The sequence below is a fragment of the Antechinus flavipes genome, chromosome 2 (assembly GCF_016432865.1).
Source record: "Antechinus flavipes isolate AdamAnt ecotype Samford, QLD, Australia chromosome 2, AdamAnt_v2, whole genome shotgun sequence".
Lineage (NCBI taxonomy): Eukaryota > Metazoa > Chordata > Mammalia > Dasyuromorphia > Dasyuridae > Antechinus > Antechinus flavipes.
Window position 1 is genome coordinate 20,593,534 of NC_067399.1, and position 5,460 is coordinate 20,598,993.

Below are 5,460 nucleotides of genomic sequence, written 5' to 3' on the forward strand. Positions count from 1 at the left end.
TTTACAAGTTATGTGCATGGGTAATTTTTCAGCACTGACAGTTGCAAAATCTTTTGTTCCAACTTTTCCTCTCCTTCCCCCCACCCCCTCCCCAAGATGGCAGGTAGACCAAGACATGTTAAATATGTTAAAGCATAAGTTAAATACAATATATGTATACATGTCCAAACCGTTATTTTGCTGTACAGAAAGAATCGGACTTGGAAATAGTGTACAATTAGCCTATGAAGGAAATCAAAAATGCAGGCGGACAAAAATAGAGGGATTGGGAATTCTATGGAATGGTTCACAGTCATCTCCCAGCATTCTTTCACTGGGTGTAGACGGTTCAGATCATTACTGCTCTATTGGAACTGATTTGGTTCATTTCATTGTTGAAGAGGGCCACTTTCATCAGAATTAATCATCATACAGTATTGTTGTTGAAGTAAGTAATGATCTTCTACTTCTGCTCATTTCACTCAGCATCAGTTCATGTAAGTCTTTCCAGGCCTCTCTGAAATCATTCTGCTGGTCATCTCTTATGGAACAACAATATTCCTTAATATTCCTATACCATAACTTGTTCAGCCATTCTCCAATTGATGGGCATCCACTCAGTTTCCAGTTTCTGACCACTACAAACAGGGCTGCCACAAACATTTTTGCACATATATGATTTCAGAAATTTAACTGTGTGACCCTAGGTAAGTCACTTCATTCTGTTTACCTCAGTTTTCTTATCTGTAAAATGACCTGGAGAAAGAAACGGCAAACTACTACAGAATCTCTGCCAAAAAAAATGGAGTCACAAAGAGTTGGACGTGACTTAAAAAATAACTGAATTGAAAACAGAAAGAGACTTTGAGATTCTTCTGTGTTAGCACTGGCCACAAGACAGGATCCTATTTATCAACTCACTTGGTTATACCCATTTCTGAGTCACAGGGTCAGGGCAGAAATACTTGCAGTTCAGAGGGAGCAAGGACTCTATTGAAAGAAAAGTACTTGGATCACACCACTTTAGAAGTACCAACCACTTCCAAACTCCCAGCACTAGCTCAAAAAACAGTAGAATGCAAAAGCTTGGGACAGTGTCCTCTCACTTTCACCCCTGGAACAGAGCCCAACTTCCACATAAAGCTCAAAAATGAGCAAACACCAAAAAATATCATGACCATAAAAACTACTACCATGTCAGGGAAGATCAAGACAAATGGATGGATTTAGAGGGAAGGAGGGAAAGAGAGAGAGCATAGATAGATATGTATATGTAAAATACTCTGAAAACTTTAATATATCATAAAATGTCTGTTGTGATAACAATAGAGTGATTCCCATATTTCTAGATTTAATGCTTATGAAACAGCTGTCCTTTAAGATAAGCATTATAAGGATTAGTTTTCCCATTGAACAGATGAGCTGTTAAAAAGATGAAATAATGTGACCAAGATTAGCTTGTGTCAGCCCCAATTAGTGGAATCAAAGACACTTCAACACCTGAGCAGCCTCAACAATCACTGATGGGAGAATCTGCATCAAGAGCTGAGAAACAACAGGACAAATTGACCCCACAGAAGAAAAAACAGCTTTTCCCTCCACTAGAGGAGGGAAAGAAAAGGATCAGCTATGGTATCATAAGGCACTGATCCTCAAAGCCCAGCAAATTATACCCAAGGAGAACATGAGAACTACTCCATGAAGTGAGAAAAGACTTCCAGTAACCAGGAACTGGGTATTTGCCCTCTAACCAACCTACTCTCCAGAGGGAAATTGTGTGAGCAAGGGGAAAATACAGTCTCAGTTCTGGGGAATGTGTCTCCAACAATTGTCCCTATTATACCTACTTAGTAAATACCTATTTTAAAACCTGATTGTTGATTCCTGTTATGTTGTAACATAGCAACTGATAATGTTACATTAGAAGAATATCTCTGATAACTTTGGGGACTTTTTAGATAACTTTAGATAACTTTTTAGAGGACAAACAACTGCTTCCTTCTAACAACGACCCATTTCTTCCTTTTTAGAGTTGCTCAAATTAATTTATTAGTCCCAAACAAAGTTTTTTTTTTAAAGCATTAAACAAAATCTGCTATTCTCAAGGGACCCCAACCTGTTCATTCACGTGGATCTGGGGAAATAGACCTTAACAAAGATATTATCAATGTATTAGATGAAGAAACTAAAAGGTCATTGTGAAATTATTCTCATTAAAACTGCTTTGCAGAAATTTTGATCTTTGTCACAAGGGTTGGCAGAATCCCTTTGGTATCAGCAGTTTTTTATCTCAGAGTCATTCTGGCTATTTCCGTTTATATGCTCTCACTCTTCCCTTTGAGGAAAGGGTTTTGCCTAATCATATTACATCAAACTCTCTGAGTCTCAACTTTCCGATACATAAAACGGGAGCCGTTATATTCACGCCACCTACTTCACAATATTATTGAAAAAAGTTTGCTTTAGAACCCATGAAAAAACAAACTCTTCCCACTGAAATGATTTACTCCAAAATTCCCAACAAACTTTTGACAAACTCAGGACTCTTTTCTCAAACCTCATCCTTCTTTGTTTCTCTGAAGCATTCAACTCTGAGAGCAACTCCCCTCTTCCCTAGAGATCCCTCTTCCTCTGGTTTCCTTGGTACTGCTCCCTAATGGTTCTCCTTCTGTCTAGTTGTCACCTGGGTCCCGCACTTCACTCCCACACAAGACTACATCCTAAACCCCCTTCTTTTCTCTCTACATATACCTAAATGATTCATAAGCACAGTGGGTTCAGTTAACATTGCTTGTCCAATTCTCCATGTGGAATCTCTTTCCAAGGCGCCATTCTTGCATCCCCAAAGGCCGATTAGACATTTCCAACTGGAGGTCCCAAAGGCATCTCAGAACTTTAACAGAATTTATTTTTTTGCCAAAACAAAATAAATAAATCCCTTTCTTCTTCTTAAGCTTTGTGTTTCTGTCCAGAATATACCGGCATCCTTCCAGTCCTCCAGTTTGGCAACCACAAAGTCATCCTTTCCTGTCCCCTCTCCCTCCCTTATGGTACTCAATCATGCTCTAAATCTTGCCAATTCTGCTTTCACATTTCTCCCATCCCCACGCTTCTCTTTGCTTCCATAGCCACAGCCAAAGCCATCAAAGTGATATTTCTCAAACAGAGAGATGACCCTGATCAAAAACTCCCAATGGCTCCAACAATAAAGTAAAAACTTTCCTGTTTGATGTTTGAATTTCTTCATACTTTGGTTCTCCCTTAATTCTGTAAATGTATTAAAGATTACTCTTCTTAACACATGGCAGCTGGGTGGCTAGTGGATAAAGTGCCGGGCTTGGAGTTAGGAAGTCCTGAGATCAAATCTAATTTCAGACATTTACTATCTGACTTTGAGCATTTCACTTAACCTAGTTTGCCTCAGTTTCCTTATCTGTAAAATGAGGAGACTCATTCCTGGAGAAGGAAGTGGCAAACCATTCCAGTATCTCGGCCAAGAAAACCCCAAATGGGGTTGGGAAGAGTCAAATATGGCTGAACTACAACCTTCCATAATCCCTCTAGCAGTCTTTTTACTAATAAATTTCATGGCTTTTTCTTAGACTTTTTTTCCTTGTTTCCTTTGTATTTTTTAATGTTGCTGGTCACTCTCTTCTCCTGAACACTTTCTACTCCTTTTCTTTGACACTGATTCTCCCAGATCTGAACTCATGAAGATGGGTCTTCTTGACTCCAGACCAGTCCCAAGCACCGTACCACTTAGCCGTCCATTAATGGGAAAACAAGCGCATGGATATACCATTGATGGGACTATGAATTGGTCTCATTATTCCAGAAAGCAATATAGAATTGTTCAAAGTGAACACAAACTCTATTTAACCCTTTAACCCAGTGATTTCACAGCCAGGCATTTATCTCAAAGAAACCAATGATAAAAAGTGGAAAGGCGCCTAGAAACCAAAGTGCTTAAAGTAGCATTTTTATAGTAGCAAAGAAATATTTTAAAAATAGATGCTCAGCAGTTTGGAGAATTGTTCAACAAATAGTGGTATATAAATGTAATGAATATTATAATAAAGAATAATATATAATAATTCTATAATATGTAATATAATAATGAATAATAAATATAATAAAATAAATAATATGATATATTATAAAAATGATGAATGTGAATGGGAGAATTTATATGAACTGATGCAAAGTAAAAAAAAAAAAAACCGGGAAGGCAATACCCATGATAACTGGGAAAAAATGTCATTGAAAGAATAATCAAAACTGAATTCTGCTAAATTATGCTTAAGCTCACCATTTCCAAAAATGATATGAGAAGGCATTTTTTTTCCTATTTCCTTGCAAAGGTGGAAACTCTGTATGTGGAACATTTGAGATGTGTTTGACTCTAAGGTTATCTTTGCTAAACTGACTTTCCCTTTTTTTATTCTTTGTTATGAAGATTATTTTCTGGGGGGAGAAGGGAAAGGGATGTATTGGGAAGTGAAGATTATATAAAATTAAAAGCTTTTTAAAAAGATTATTGGCAACCTCAAATAAAGAATTTTCTGCTGAAAGATGGGGCAGGAAGTGAAATTTCAAGCAATAGAGAAGTGAGTGGATGGTGAGGGAACTAACACCACCTGAATTTAGATAACTTATTCTAGGAGTTTGACAGTAAAAGGAAAAAAAGATAGAAGAAGACCTGGGATGTTTGTACGCAATGCAAATAGAGATAAGGAGCTACAGAGAATGAAAGAGGAACTATCTGATAGGACAAATTCCTAGAAGAGATAGGAGAAAAAGGAATCGACAAATAGAACAAATTGTCATTGGTGAAGCCAGTTTAAACAAGAGAGGAAATGGATGCTGGAAAATTGAGATTTGGGGCCTTTCTATGAGGAGCTGGGTCAGCCACTAAAGAATGCTCATAATATTTTTACTTATGATTCCATCCAGTAAATGTACTGGAAACTACCATGTGAGCGAATGGTCCTTTTAGAATATACAAAGCTTGGGAGACAGTAATCTCAAGGAAATAATGGCATAAGGCCTTTTGATAAAATTATTACTTTATTGGGAATATTCATGCCCTTGATGGAAAGTTTTACAGGGATTAAAAGGAAGATTAGTAGCTCAGGGCTGAGAGCATTCCCTGTCCCTTACTTGGAGACTGCTCTGCAAGAAGCTGGTCCAGCCCCATCCTGAAAGGTTCAGATGTAGGGTTTCTCCTTTACTCACCTGCTTTCCTGGTCCAGAGAAAGTGCCATATATCTTCCAGCCCTAGAGCAGCCTATAAGTGGCAGGCATGGCTTCCCATATCCAGCCTTGCCAGATGTCTTGAAATAGTGCTGACCATTTTCTTTCTGATCTGATTTGATATTTACTGGATGGCCACGAGACCACAGATAAAAGTGCATTTTTACACACATCCTCTGTGGTTGGAGTATTTTTGGCCAAGCCAAAGTAGCAACTTCCACTTTTTCC